Below are 15816 nucleotides of genomic sequence, written 5' to 3' on the forward strand. Positions count from 1 at the left end.
TAAAGATTTTTTTAACTAATATGAAGCTACAGCAGTTTCTAAGATAACATTTTAACAACAGAAAACCTTGAATACATCATCCTTATAATGCTATAAAGGTGTTTCAAGTAATTAAATTCCGCAGAATTTCTAGAAATGAATTACAACCCATAAACAGCTTTCCCTTTTGAAACAAAATTTGCATTGTCAGTTTCTGCAATGAAAATGTTAGTTATTATTTACTGTTTTATTTATTTTAACATAGCATGCGAAGGTTACCTAATTAAGGAAAGGGATGCCTTCGTAGAGGATATTCTAAGCGAAACTGGCTCTGTTCATATTACTCTTATGGAAAATCATATAAAGGCGCATGAAGAAAGGATCCGAACACAGGTGAGATTGCTATGGTTTAGCGATTTCATCCGTTCTTCCAACAGTGAGCTCCCAAAAGTTTTATAAACTTTAGGGTTAGGGAGGTTATGAGAATGAAACAATGAATAATGAATTTCCTCAAGCATTCTAAATTCTAATTTAATGCATAAGTAATAAAATAAGGAAGTTTCTGATTTACATTGTTTAATAGATGTTTTGTAATAGCAAGACACTGGAGATTTCTTAGAAAAATTATTCAAAGAACATGCTTCTTTTTATGCCTTGGGCACTGACAGTTACACTGAGCACTAGAAAAAGAAAATGATTATCGGTATCTTTGATATCAAAGTGCCAACGAGAAGGCGTATGCAACTCATGTAAAGAACCCTTAGGAAATAAATGTGTGGGTACAAGCTGCCCTTTTCAATAAGAAAAACTGTATTTTTAATTATACACATTTAAGGAGTGTTAAGCTTTCTAATTTTGAAATTTAACTTTTGTATGAAAAGTTGAGAGAAAGCTTAATTTTCTTACATTAAAGCATATGAATTTTACAAATAAGCATATTTTTATTTCGTAGTTATTTATATACCTTATCATGTTTCCAGCGTTTCATTGCTTTATTTTTTATCAAATTCCAATATTACCTTTAAGAATTTTTTTGCAGCAAGTTGCTTTGCAATAATTTTCGAACGACTTCCGTCGTGTCATTTCACTTGTGCTTATGTATTATAATTATAATTTCTACATGTAAAAGGCTACAAAATAATACTTACACTTTTTAACGATCATGCAAAAAAAAAAAATCTGATGTGTACACCACATGACTTCCTTGTACTGAAATATTAAATTGAAATATTAAATTATACGCATTTTTTCTTGAATTTCATTTAAACTTATTGGATTGAATTAAATCTACTTCGCCGACAGCGCATAAACCACAATAGAATAAATGCATTCTTTAAAATCCACTCTAGTATTTGTTTACCATAGCGACACTCTGGCGCTAGATTCACTTAACAGTATTAATAATTATATAACAGTTAACTTATATAATAATTATATAACGGAAACTAAGTTAACTGTTATATAATCCAATAATTATATAACAGTTGACTTATATATTTCGTTCATATTATAAGTCATAATGCACAAAATTTATATCATTTAAAGAATAGAATTATCTAATCGTTGCCACATGTTCTATTCAAATACTATAATAAAGCTAGAATGATGTATAAAAGAAATTAAGCAAACAAAACAAAACAGAAACAGTTTTTCACAGACGATTGAGTATTTCTCATTTAATTCATTCAGTTCTCACTTCGCGAAAAGGCAAAAATACATAGAAACTCAAAAAATCTATATTCAAAATTGCGAAGTAAATCTTAAACATTTATTTCCTCGAAAAAATTCCAGAAAGAATTAAGCGATTTAATTGGCAATAATAAATGAATGCGTTATCTTTGTTGTTGCGAAGCTAAGTTCTCTAGATTGGCAACAAATCCACTAGTCTCCTGTTTCAAATGTAAACATCAATGGCCACCATTAAAAAAAGCCTTAGCGGCACTTAGACAACTTTAAAATTGTTGATAATTCTAAAAATATTGCACACGGATTTACTATAGGCATAAAAACCTTAAGCGGAAGATAAAAACAACATAATACAATCATTGTTAAAGCAAAAAATGTACAATTTACAAACATATAAGAGTAAAGAAACGGAGATCACTGAGCCGGGTAACAGAGTGGATATATATATAAATATATTTATATACGTTTGGTGCGGCCGATTGAAACCAAAATACGAGGTGCACATCTACATGTTATAGCAGTCCTATATACACTATTTTAACGTTCTGAGGCTACTCATTTTTGAGGTATGCGAGATACGTACGTACGTACGTACGTACATACGTTCGTACAGACGCCACGAATAATTCTCTTCAGAATTAATTTTAAAGCAGTTTGATAAATTTTTTTGAAGAAAAGGAGTATTTTATTCTGTCCTTACGTACAGATATCACGCAAAAACATCGTTAAATCGCATTCGATAGCGTTGAAAATCGATATTTTAGTTGAAATATGCTGCCTGAAACTTTTCGCGATTACAATACTTCCTTTTTACTTCGTACAAGGAAGTAAAAACAAAAAAAAACTTTAAGATGGTAAGCTGCGATATCTGCACTAATCGTGTGTGCCCACTTGTAAGTACTCTTATAAGTTAAACAGTCATATGTTAAATCCCACTTATAAGTTAAACAGGATTAAACTTTATCGATCAGCCTACCAGCGGCTGATCGATAAAGTCGCTGAACTCTGGTATATCTAGGTTCGATTTCAGTCAACGGGCTGGCAGCGTGGTGGTTTTTGTGTTCTTATCCGTGGGTAACGTGTTTACGATTTACACTGTTTATCATAGATTAAGGAAAAATAACAAAAATCACGATTACTGAAAACGTTACATGTAGAATTTAATGAAACTTACCCACAGTACACAACACATAGTAAGGTATCAAATAACATAAAAAGAACTTACCAGATAACTATGGTAGTATAGAAATTAGCACATATTTAAAATGAAAAAATCGAAGGTATCAGTTTGCTATAGGAAAGGCGCTTTCAATATGGAATATGATCGCCTCTAGAAGCAATACAACACATACAGCGATGTGTGATGCTTTCAATTATGCGGTCTATCAGTTCCATAGGAAGCGAAAGCCATTGCTCTTAGAAAGCAGTTGCAAGCGCGACAAGGGTTTGAGGGGGCGGATTGAGAGCAGTTAGTCGTCTCCCTAAAGCATCCCAAACGTGCTCGATAGGATTCAAGTCCGGGAATCGAGCTGGCCACCCCATGCGCATAATTGTTCCCTGTTGAAGATAATCATTCTAGATGCAGAACTCTGAACCTCCTAGATGCCGAATCTGGGGTTTGAAATCGCCTCCAAAGTCTATGAACCACAGAAGGATTCACATTTAGCCATCTGGCCACTTCTGTTTGACGTTATCCTGCCTCTAGTCTCCCAATGGCTCTCCATCGTTCTGCAGGCAAATAATGCCTGGAGGTCATTGTTACGAATTGGCTATCGCAGATTTCTGATGTCACTATCACAGTGAAATATGTGGACTTGCTGTCAAACATGGACTTTTATTCTTCTTGCAGATGACGTATTCCGAAAGCAGCGCCACTAATTTGCATATCGCAGATTTACTCAGCTACTCTTACTTGGCAACACATTCAAAGTTTACACGGTTTGGTCTATTTTTGAGGGAGTTATCGCTATTTTTGTGATTTTTCCTTAATTTATGATAACCAGGGTAGTTTCTTCACCAAGACATCCCTACCCTTAAGTAGATATCCCTCGCAAACTTGAACAATCAAACAATAAAGCAAATCTTAAACAGGGTCTCTTATTACTTCATAATCTAAGGACAGTTCTAAAATTAATTACCGCTAAACATATAAAGCAGATAGGTTTCTTAAAGTTAGCGCTTTCAGATTGCCATCACCTTGAAGACACTCCTTTGTTATTTTTAAAATTTCCTAGTTTCAGAAACGGTACTTATTTGACAATCAAGCACAAAGAAGCATTTTGTTTACAAACAGAATCTATTTCTTTGCACTGAGCCCTAAAGGGGTTCTGACTCAATTAGATTCAAAAGAACTACGAGGTGTATTCTCGATTAAGTTATGAGGAACTAAAAGTAAAAGTGTTTTCAATGATTCCTTATCTCGAATCTTTTGTCTGAATCTTTTTCTCTTGTACTTGCAAGCCTATCCACAATCATGTTGATAATATTCTTCGCTTCCTTTAAAGAAAACGAAAACAAAGCAATTGGAAATTTTGACCTTCCTTAAAATCGAATTCCTATATAAAACAAGCTCGAAAAGGACCATATTTCTGATGTTTTTCCTTGGCGACTGGGGAGATCAGCGAGATTCAGCAAATAAAATTCATATCTTCACCTTGCGCAAACTAAAATGCGGTGACAAATTATTGCTCACTATGTATTAGTTCGGGTGCCACTTCAGAAATAATTTGATTTTTCAGAACACAAGAGAGGTTGAGAAAACTTATTAGGCCTTTGCTAAAGGTGAATCAAAGATCTTCTAATTTATAGCTGGATATGTCACCTAGTAATACCATGATAATGCAGACGGGAAAATTCAACAATTCCTTCCACGTTTATTGGTAATATACATTATATTTATAATATTTGTACTGAGTTTAGATAACAAAATAATCCAATCTCAAATAATAACTTTAAAACATCTGACAGAGGTTCTAGAAAACTCCGCAATTTCTCTACATACGTGATTCACAATGCAGCATACCGATGCATAACAGTAACTCTTCAGATATAAAATATATCGAGTCTGTCATCTGTAAAAGATTTTTAATATGGGTCAGAAAAAATTTCAGTTGCTAAGATTCATGATTTATAATACACGTCATTTTCCTCCAGTCTAAAGTCTAGAAAATTAATGCTGAACCTAGTTTTTTAAATCATAGATTTAAAAATCACCTCACGTTTTACGAATTTACGGTCAATTTATTAAAAAAAATATGAGCAACAACCGAGATTTAATAACTGAACAAGGTCAACTGATATTTAAACATATATAACAAAATATTTATGTATTAAAAACATCTTTTTTTTAAATTTATTTCCAAAACAAAAAATATTAATAAATGGAATGGAAGCACTTGAACCTCTACACCGCTTCCAAAGGTCCCAGTAGTAGCCGAGTATTAAGATAGTTGAATACTGATGATTCAACACGGGTTTGAACGGGCTGATTGAACTATTGGTTTTCATGGTTATTCTCATGTGTAACTTGAATACCAACCGTTCCGATTAGGAAGTCCTTCACAAAGCCCTTCCTCTTTTTGTTAAATAGCCTACCTATGTCTTGCCATATTCAAATAAGAAAACATCACTTTCAAAAAATGCTTAAAGTAATATGAATAACACAGTTTTACAAATTCTAATTTTGGTTTGGGAACTTAAGTTTCTTTAGGTATTTAAATATAATACAAAAAATTCTGACTAAACATAACATTCCTTTTGCGAGTTAATGTTCTATATTATAAATCAAAAAATAAAAAATAATTCTGTCAGTAATGACGTCATAGCATTTATTGCCATCTATGTAAGTAAGTAAATGAAATAATTTACATTGAATGAAAAATTTGCATATTTTTTTGCAGGGCATACCATTCATTATTTTAATGCATTTAAAATGAAAGTTTCAGTAAATAGAATAAGAGGTCAGTAAGAACATTATGTGCCCATTTAATATTTAAATTGTTCACCCAAGTACTTGAGTAAAAGGATATAGTTCTCATTTTGTATTGCATGCGTATTTCTTTTAAATGCATTTTAGGATGGAATACACGATTTGTTGATGCGTTGTTATAACATGGCCACTGGCCAGCATAGTTGGGTATTTTGGTGATATAAAATTCTATTCAAACAGCGTTATATCACAGACATCGGTGGATATCGCTGCAGACATGGCAAGCACAATAACGGCAGTATTTATGCTTGCCATTAGTGATTGCCATTGGGTGATTTGGCTTGGCTATCTCATTTCCCAGACTTGACATTTCTTGACTGCTTCCTCTAGTATAATATTAAAGAAAGAGCCTTCCTACATCCTTTGTGGGTGATTGATGAATTGCAGATTGTCAACTGCTGTGAAGTACGTTCTTTTCTGCAGGATATGTTGAGATGCATCATGCAAAAAGAAGCCACTTGAATATTAATTTCAAGGTTTATTCATGTCTGTATTGTCCGTATTATGCACTGTATTACATGCCTGCGTGTATATTGTCCTTTAACAGTCATATAAAATTACTCATTGGTTTTAAATTATTAGTTAAAGATGGTAGATACAATATGCGCCCTCCTTTGTATTTTAAACTTTGTACACAATACGATGGCACCAACAATTTTTCGTTTTTCGAATTCCGTTTCGTTTTATATTTATGTCTTATAATTCTCAATATCTGAAGTGAGTATCTCTATGATGTCTTAAAATTAAAAAAATCAGTACTAGCCGCTATCGAAGAAAGTAAAAAATCATTACTAGTTAGAAGTGCATACGCTGGCTTGAAGTTTGGGGTTTGACAGTCTTCAAGAGTTTCAGTTTCATTGTCTAAGAATTGTATGTACGGATGCTTTTGTAAGGTAATAAACAGTAAAATATTTTTTATATAATGATGCTAAAATTAGTATTAAAAACTGATGTTGAATGCATGTGTCTCTTGCCAGTCTTTAAGAAAATCCGCTCGGTTGCGACAACTTTTAAATTTTCAGTATAAAGCATTCAATGTAGATGGCACGTTTTTGCTTCCTTTATAAACATTTTTTTCAGGTTTCTCATGGTCTTCTGAACTTAAAAACTGAACAATCCTTGTAATATCCGCAAATGGAAATTCTTACTGAAATGTTCGTATAAAAAAAACCTCAACGTAACACGAGAATATACAATATTTGAGCACATAAATTGTACAAAACTTTAAGAAAATCCTGAAAGGAGCTTATTAGTTGTCAGTGATATTACGACTGATCTAAAGGTTTTTTTCTTTACATTTATCAAACAAGCATAAGCTTGTAAGCACTGCACTCTGCAACTCACATTTCAAGGCGTTTTAACTTTAAAATAATTGGCATTTTGAATAAATCCCTTCAAATCAGAATCTGGTACCTTGTATTTCGAAACCAGGTAGTATTACATATAGACTGTAACAAGCATTTATTTGAAAAGAGAAAAAAGTGTTTAGTAATGATCGAATGGAAAAAAGAACTGATTGGTCGAACGTCACTAAAATAATAAAATCATTCTTTCTGATCTGTTATATTTCTTCCGCAATAATTTTTATTTATATCTGAAACGGCTAAAAAATTCAGCTTATGTTTTTCTCATAGTGATAACAAGCATAATTCCTTTTGACCTTGTTCTGTCCTTAAAAGTAGAATAAATCGCATGTTTTCAACTTTTAGTACAAATCAAAGCACAGTTTATTGTGTTTTTAAAATCAGTGCAAAATGTTTGAAGAAAGAAGAGTTCAGTGCATAGAACCACGGAATTCTCTTCATAACTGATACCAACATATAAAATGAAAGGTAGGAAAATAAACAAAGTTTATCCTTTTTTCTAATAATGCATTTATGCATCTAAGAGTATTTCTGGCTTTAAAGAAATGTCTTCCACGTGGCTGGTGTTGAGTGTTATTCCCAAGGGCATAAAATTTTGTATATGGGACTGCTCAGTCCAAAACGTGTATATGTATATATATATACACAGTCCAGTCACATTAATGTGACCACCACGTACTTTCCATGTCAGAGTTAAATAACCAATCACAGAAGGCAGGTGGCAGCACAGTGCAGTTGAGCGTATATAAAGGGTGTGTAAGGGCTTCGGAAAACATTTCAATCGTTGGCGTAATGCAGAAACGAAGCGATTTATCCGACTTCCAAAAGGGCATGATCATTGGCTTTCGGGCCAAGGGTGGAAGTATTTCCGAAACGGCTGAGTTTGTGAACTGTTCGCGTGCCGCCGTGGTAAAAGTGTACCGTGCATGGCAAAATGGGACTGTCCAAAATCAGCGACGTGGCAAATGTGGTGCACCACGGGCCATAGATGACAGAGGCGAACGACGGTTGCGGAGATGCGTTCGGGCAGATAGACGGGCTACCGTTGAGCAACTGACCACCAAAATGAACCAAGGGGCTACCAAAAGTGTCTCCCAAAGTACTATTCAGCGAACATTGCTGCGTCTGGGCCTCCGAAGCAGACGCCTGGTTCGTGCACCTATGCTGACTGCTGTTCATCGACGGCGAAGGCTAGAATTTGCACGCCAGTACAGCAGCTGGACGTCCACTGAGTGGCGACAGGTTGCGTTTTCGGATGAATCGCGTTTTATGCTCCATCGGACAGATGGACTTTGGCGTATAAGGCGTGAAACCTCTGAAAGGAACCACCCTGCAACCATTGCCGGAACGGTCCAAGCTGGAGGCGGGAGCATTATGGTCTGGGGAATGTTTTCCTGGCATTCTCTAGGTTCACTGATCATTGTGGAAGGCACAATGGATCAATACAAGTACGCATCTGTCCTTGCGGACCATGTTCACCCCTACATGCGCATTGTTTTCCCTCAGGATGATGGCATCTTCCAGCAGGACAATGCGAGGTGCCATACAGCTGCCAGTGTACGTGCGTGGTTCGAAGAGCACCAGGATGAGTTTACCGTCCTCCCCTGGCCAGCAAACTCACCTGACTTAAACCCAATCGAGCATCTGTGGGACCATCTCGATCGAGTTGTTCGCGCCATGGATCCTCAACCGCGTAATCTAGCGCAGCTGGCCACGGCATTAGAGTCGGCATGCCTCAACATCCCAGAGAACACCTTCAGGGACCAATGTGACTCTCTTCCTGCACGTCTCGCAGCAGTCCGCTCTGCGACAGGTTGTTATTCTGGCTTTTGACAGATGGTCACATTAATGTGACTGGACTGTGTATATATATGCATACATATATACGTAAATAATTTAATTAATCGAAATAAACTGCCAAATACTTGCGCTAAAGCTGAATTCTATTGAAATTATGTAATCTTATTGAAATTAAGTTAAGTCACTATAATAGTTAAAAATTGTATCTTAAATAAATTTAAAATACAAACATTAAAAAGATATAAGAAAAAGGTATTCAAAATGGAAACACTATAAAGGTATATTTAAAGTGAACATTCAATCGATAAACTAAGTAATTATCGTCATTGACCGGAAATGCATTGGCTTTTCAAGGGGAACAACCTAACTTCCAATCAATTAACAATAATTAATAAATGAGAAAGTATTTCTTCCTTTTTCTCAAGTAAGAAATATAATGACAAAATAATTTTTAGTAAGATGAGTTTAAGTTAAGTGAGGCGAATTGAAGTAAAATTGATGATTAGAATTCAGTAAGGAATTGGCTGTACAGTTAAGGTTTGAAATCAGTCTTAAAATGGGGATACTTTAAAATCAAACTTAAAATCGGGCTATAAATGCATTATTTTTATAACTACATTAAATATCAAAATCAACTTTTTCAGCAAGTCAGAGGTATCCCAATGAGAGCTCACTCGCGTAAACGCGTTTGTAATATATTTTTATTCATTAAAGAATTTACCTTCCAAATAATGAATAAGGTATGATACACATGAATAAGGTATGATAACACCCTGAAACTTCACACAAACTTTACAGCTCATGCTTTACAGCCAATGCTTTCCATGAAGTGATCAACCATAGCAGATGCTAGCAATGGCCATTCCTTCCTTACAGCAGTTTCCAAATATCTGATACTGGTTGGAGGAGATAAGCACGTAAATATAGTACGTTTGAGATCATCCCAAAATTTTCAAATGGTTGTAAGATCAGGGAATATGTGGCCTTTCCATAGAAGAAATGCACTCACTCTCCTGGTACTCGATGTTGGTTCGACGAGGTTCGCGGAGTGTTATCGATAAAGAGGAAATTAGGACGAGCTGCTATAGCTTTAAGCACGATACCGCACACATATGATAACTGATGGAAAGTCTAACAGCCTGTACAAGTCCAGTTAATTCAGTCCGATACTATTGCATAGTTATGATGTTGTTGCTTCATTCATTGTACTAAATATTATAATCTCATTGTCTGTGTCTGTCTTGGATGCGCATAATTGGCTGCTGAAGATAGTGACTAGTTCTAGTGACTTTGCAATCGTGGGTGTAACAGTTGTGGATATTACTTGTTGATTCCGCTTCGTTACTGAATACCGATCTTCAGAAGAGATGGTAATTCTTGTTCAACTGGGCAGAGGTTCCGGAAAATTGTTTAATTTATTTCAAATTATTGTACTTTTCTGTTAACGGTACCATATTCAGAAATGTATATATGTGGACATTCGCTCCTACAACTCCGCCTTTTCCTAAATCTGGCAACAGCGACAGCAGCGAGATACTTCTTCAACCAGCGTGAGGAAATGGACAGATGGCCATTCCGATGAGGTTAGAACGTGGCGATGCATGGAGCTGAACTATGCCGTTCGAAAACATTACTTGATGATGTAATCCCGTTTCATGATGAATAGAACTTTTTATCTTACTCCCTTTCACTCTGTACATACCATAATCATGTTTATTCTTTCATCATTAAATACCTTTAAAATGCCACTGCCTTCCTCTATTTTAATCCTAACCTCATTCCACATGGGAGTTCGGGCCCACGAACTCTTTCGACTCCTTGAACTAAAATCTGTTCTTTTCTTCAGCTTTTTAAACCCCCTAGACTACCATATAACATACCGAATATAGCTATTAATGATGGAATACTTTGGAAAACTATGGAATAATATCGCAAGATCCCAGTTGTTGTGATTCGTCAGCACGTAAGTAGGGCTAATTTTATTTGATGAAGTAAAACTAATGAGGAAGTAATATTCTTTCAAGTTATTATGAATATTTGATGACGCCTTTTTATGAAGTTTATTTGAAAAAGCGAAAGGCATTTGATTTTGATGAAAATTCATTTTGTTTTTAAATGATTATTACTTTGAAGAATTAACACTTCCGTTTTCGAATTTGAAGTTGATGATAATTAATTAAACAGTTTTGATGAATTTTAATTGAATAAACTAAAGGTATTTGATTTTGATGGAAATACATTACTGACTATTTACAGAATTGTGATACATTAAAAAAGTTACTTTGAAGAATTACTTTCGTTTTCGAATTTGGTGCATAAATTTCTTATTTCTTGTGATGCCTATATTTTACAAGAACTGTAGAATATTATTTGAAGTTATTAACTTTGATATCATATCTTAACGTGAAATTCTATTTTTCATTCTTAACATAGTCTTATAAGAAGATTTGTGTGAGGATATATTTTACCATTTGTTTGAATCATATGTTCACAATTTCATTTATGATTTTTGGGTATTTTAACATCATTATTGCGTAAGAAGAATTAATATTATTGCGAAGAATACGAAACATTAAAAATATACTTTGTTATGATAATTTCTGACCAGATAAATAATATTTGATGAAATCGAAACATACATATTTTGTGGAATTTCATATTTGGTTAAAACAAAACTGATAACTAATGGCTACACTTAACGATTATCCCAACATTGCACAGTCATTAAACACTGCCAGTACAAAGCATATCAAGCTTTTACATCGTTTACTTTTTGGCTCAGATGGTGATCGGCAGAATCGTGCTAGGTTACGCAATTTTACTGGTTTTCCCAAACAATTTAACTTTGAAGATACGAAACAAAAAATTATCAAGGAATTTTCTCTCACAGATTTAATTGGCATATGTAGCGTACTGCATTTAGAATTTTCCACCGATATTGAAAACTGTGCTAACAATATTCTTACGAATCTTGCTGATGTATCGTTATTAAAATCAGATTTCGCTGACCACAGCGACCTTGAAGAAGAAGCTTTGGTGCAAAGTTCACCCTCGACGCATTGCGTCGCCCAAACAGCCATTAATCACACTCCAGATGACTCTTTATGTAAACAAATGGAGGCAAGATCTCTCTTAAAAGTGCGCCTGCAAATTTATTGGTATCAACTAACCTGCAAACACAGACTGTTCCGTTTCAATGTTTTGGCTTAAAAGACATTGTTGATTTGATCAAACCCTTTTCCTCTCGGGATAATTACAGTGTTCAAACTTTTATTTCTGACATAGAAGATATTTTTAATCTCTATGAGATCAAGAATCCTGTACTCCAAGTAATTTTTGTTAAAAAATGTCTTACCGGTCCAGCATTAACATTAATAAGATCAATTCGTGGAATTACTAATTGGAAACAATTAAAACACCATTTATTAGATTAATTTTCGGATATAATTAATAGCTGTCAATTACATCAAATAATGGAATCTCGTCGCATGAAACAATTTGAAACCTTACATGAATATTTTTTAGCTATGAGAGACCTCGCACACAAAGGTTCTATGGATGATTCTTCTTTGATTGAGTATGTGACAAATGGTATTCCTGATTCATCAAACAATAAACTAATTTTATACGGTTGTAAATCCATTCCTGAATTTAAAGAAAAACTGCAGATTTATGAAAAACTCTTTAACAATTCAAGACATTTGAAGCAAAATACTCCAAAGAAATTTACAAATTCCCTTTCCAATGTTAAAATTGATAATAAACATACATCAGATACTCAACCAGTATGTTATTCCTGTGGTTTGAAAGGCCACAAAAGCAATACTTGTCCTAATAAATCTAATGGCAAATTATGTTATTGCTGCCAAAATTATAGTCACGTTCATTCCAATGGTCACGTTCTACATCTGATAATACTGTAAATGCACTTTCTGCTCAAAATTTTTCTAAACATCCAATGCATGTTGATATTCAACTTAAAGAAACTCAGTTAACTGCTCTCTATGACACTGGATCACAAGCAACGCTAATTAGTGAGCAAGCATACCGCAAAATTGGTTCTCCACCATTACATCCTTCCAGAATTACATTCTCAGGCATTGGCCGAAACACAGTTCAAAGTATTGGATTCTTTCAGGACTACATTCAAATTCAAAACACTATTTTACCTGCTAAAATCCATGTAGTAAAAGACTATATGATTCCTCTTGATGCCATTATCGGAATTGACTTTTTGCAACAAACTCGATTTACATTTGATAAAGATGGTATTCATTTATGTAACAATAATAATGATCAAATTTTTGTTAATGTTGCTAATGTTACTCATGATCACACATTTCCACCTTGTCTTTCACACATCTAAAAATCGGAAATTCTCGAAGAAGTTCAACATATCATTACTCTCACAAACCACACGAAGTTAACACTGCTATGGAAGATTTTCAGAAAATTACAGAAAATGAAATTCAGTTGAAGAAAACAGTTAAGGAAAATGATAATGATGATGCACATGACGATTTAGAATTGGATTTAGATGATAACACTTTGGATTTGGATGATCACGATGACAAAGATGATGCTGATACCAATCATGGAGCTTATGACGATGATGATGTTGAAGATGGTGATGGCGCAGACGACGACATGGATCAAGATCATGATATTGATGATGATGACAATCATAACGCTAATAGTGCTGATGATGATGATGGCACTCATGAAGCTAATGAAGATGATGATAATGATGTTGATCAAGATGGCGTTGCTGTTGTTGATGAAGATCATGTCAATGAAGTTGATGTTGATGACAATGACGATGATGCTGATGACAGTCATGAGACTAATGATGATGATGATGATGTCGATAATGATCTAAACGTGCAGAATACTGAAGGTACTGTGAAAAATAAACTGAATCAGTTTGAACAAGCATGTGCTGATCAAGCAAACGAGAAAACACCTGCTAAAAGTGCAGAAACTCCCAAAGAACAGAATGCCTGGAAGTATAAACGAAGAAAATTAAAACGAACTTCAAAGACAATGAAATTGCTGACACAGCATGAGGATGAAAAAGCTGCATTATGCATTGAAGCTCAACGGAATCTCCTCCGCTTAGAGCACGCACATATACGACAGTATAAGAAACGTCGTAAACCTGCCTGCAAATATAAACTTGGGCACCAAATGCCAATCCAGCCTGAACTGAAACTTCCACTTGGACTGAATCTTCGACTTGAACTGAAACATGGACTTAAACTTCGTCCCACATTCTTCGGTTATTATGAGTCAGTTCATCCCTCTGATTGTTACGAAGTAGGAAAGATACGCCATGAAGACACCATTATGATGTCAACCTGTACTGATAAGATGAACTGGTGGTGCACAAAGCTAACATTCGCCACCTGGACATTGATTTCTTTTTCACTTTCTCTGCTTTTTGTTTTTCTTTTCTTTCTTTTCAGATCAACCCCCAGGCGAGGACGCCCGGCAAGGTAGAATGGCCGTGTGGACATTCGCTCCTACAACCCCGCCTTTTTCTAAATCTGGCAACAGCGACAGCAGCGAGATACTTCTTCAACCTGCGTGAGGAAATGGACAGACGGCCATTCCGATGAGGTTAGAACGTGGCGATGCATGGAGCTGAACTATGCCGCTCGAAAACATTACTTGATGATGTAATCCCGTTTCATGATGAATAGAACTTTTTATCTTACTCCCTTTCACTCTGTACATACCATAATCATGTTTATTCTTTCATCATTAAATACCTTTAAAATGCCACTGACTTCCTCTATTTTAATCTTAACCTCATCCAACATATATGTATGCACGTACGTCTGCATGTTTTTGAGTACGTTCGTGTGTGTATACCCACACATAGCCAAGTACGTACATACATGCATACATGCACACATACATATACGCATAAAAATACATACTTTTTAACTCTGTCCCGATAACAAAAAAGTATCCATATTATTTTCACATTTGAGAAAATTACCGAATAATTAATGCTATAGAAAATAGCAATGTCTGTAACTGACTATCCTGCTTCTAAACATCCTAAGCACAACAGCGCTCTCTATTAACCATTCGTTTCCTTTCATTTATAGAAAAAGGTGCCCACCAGCGGCCGAGCGGTAAAGACGCTGAACACTGGTAGTTCGGTAAGAGGTTCGAATCCCGCGAACGGGCTGGCTGCATGGGCGTTTTCGTGGTTTTCCCCATGTGTAACGTGTATACGAGCCAGTTTCCCTTAGAAAGTCCTCCACGAAAGGCATCCCTCCCTTTAGGCAGATAGCCCTCGTGCCATAATTAAATACACACCATTTACAGAAAACGAAAATCATCAAACTATCCTGTGAAAGTTATAAATACATCACATCAACATTTAAACGAACTTCCTCAAAACTTTCAGAATGCTATCGTCTTCAGCGATTAACTGATTAGCATGCGTTCGAACAGTCAGACATAACTGGTTGTAACGTACGATATTCGCATAGTATTATTTGCATCCGTACCGATTTTAAACCACTCAAAGAAAATTTCAAAAATTCCTAATTTGCATTGCGTGCTTAACTTTTGAAAGCGAGTGTATTTATAGAACTCTTAATGTATTTCTCTCTACAGCGTTTTTTTGCGTATAAAACATGTATTTCTCTGAAAATATAAATTGAAGTTCGAAACCCAAATAATAAACTGAATGTTTTGTAATTTTGATTCTGTTGTAATTAAATTATTATGTTTCTTTAGATAGTTGGAGCGATGAAAAGGAAAGATAAAACTGCAATTAAAAAAGAACTACAATGATTAAAAGTTTACGTAATCTGAGTTCTGCTATAGTTAAAAGGTTCTACTTTTTAACTTTATGATAGTTGGGACAAATGTAAAGAAATAATAAAACTGAAATTCAAACTTGATGAAGATTATTAGCATGAGCTATATAAACTCTTGTGTGTACGCCTAATACTTGTTACTTTGGTAAACATTTTATTA

This window comes from Stegodyphus dumicola, chromosome 4 (genome assembly GCF_044657685.1).
Source record: "Stegodyphus dumicola isolate Sdum_Otavi_A_Nest chromosome 4, ASM4465768v1".
In the NCBI taxonomy this organism is placed as follows: domain Eukaryota; kingdom Metazoa; phylum Arthropoda; class Arachnida; order Araneae; family Eresidae; genus Stegodyphus; species Stegodyphus dumicola.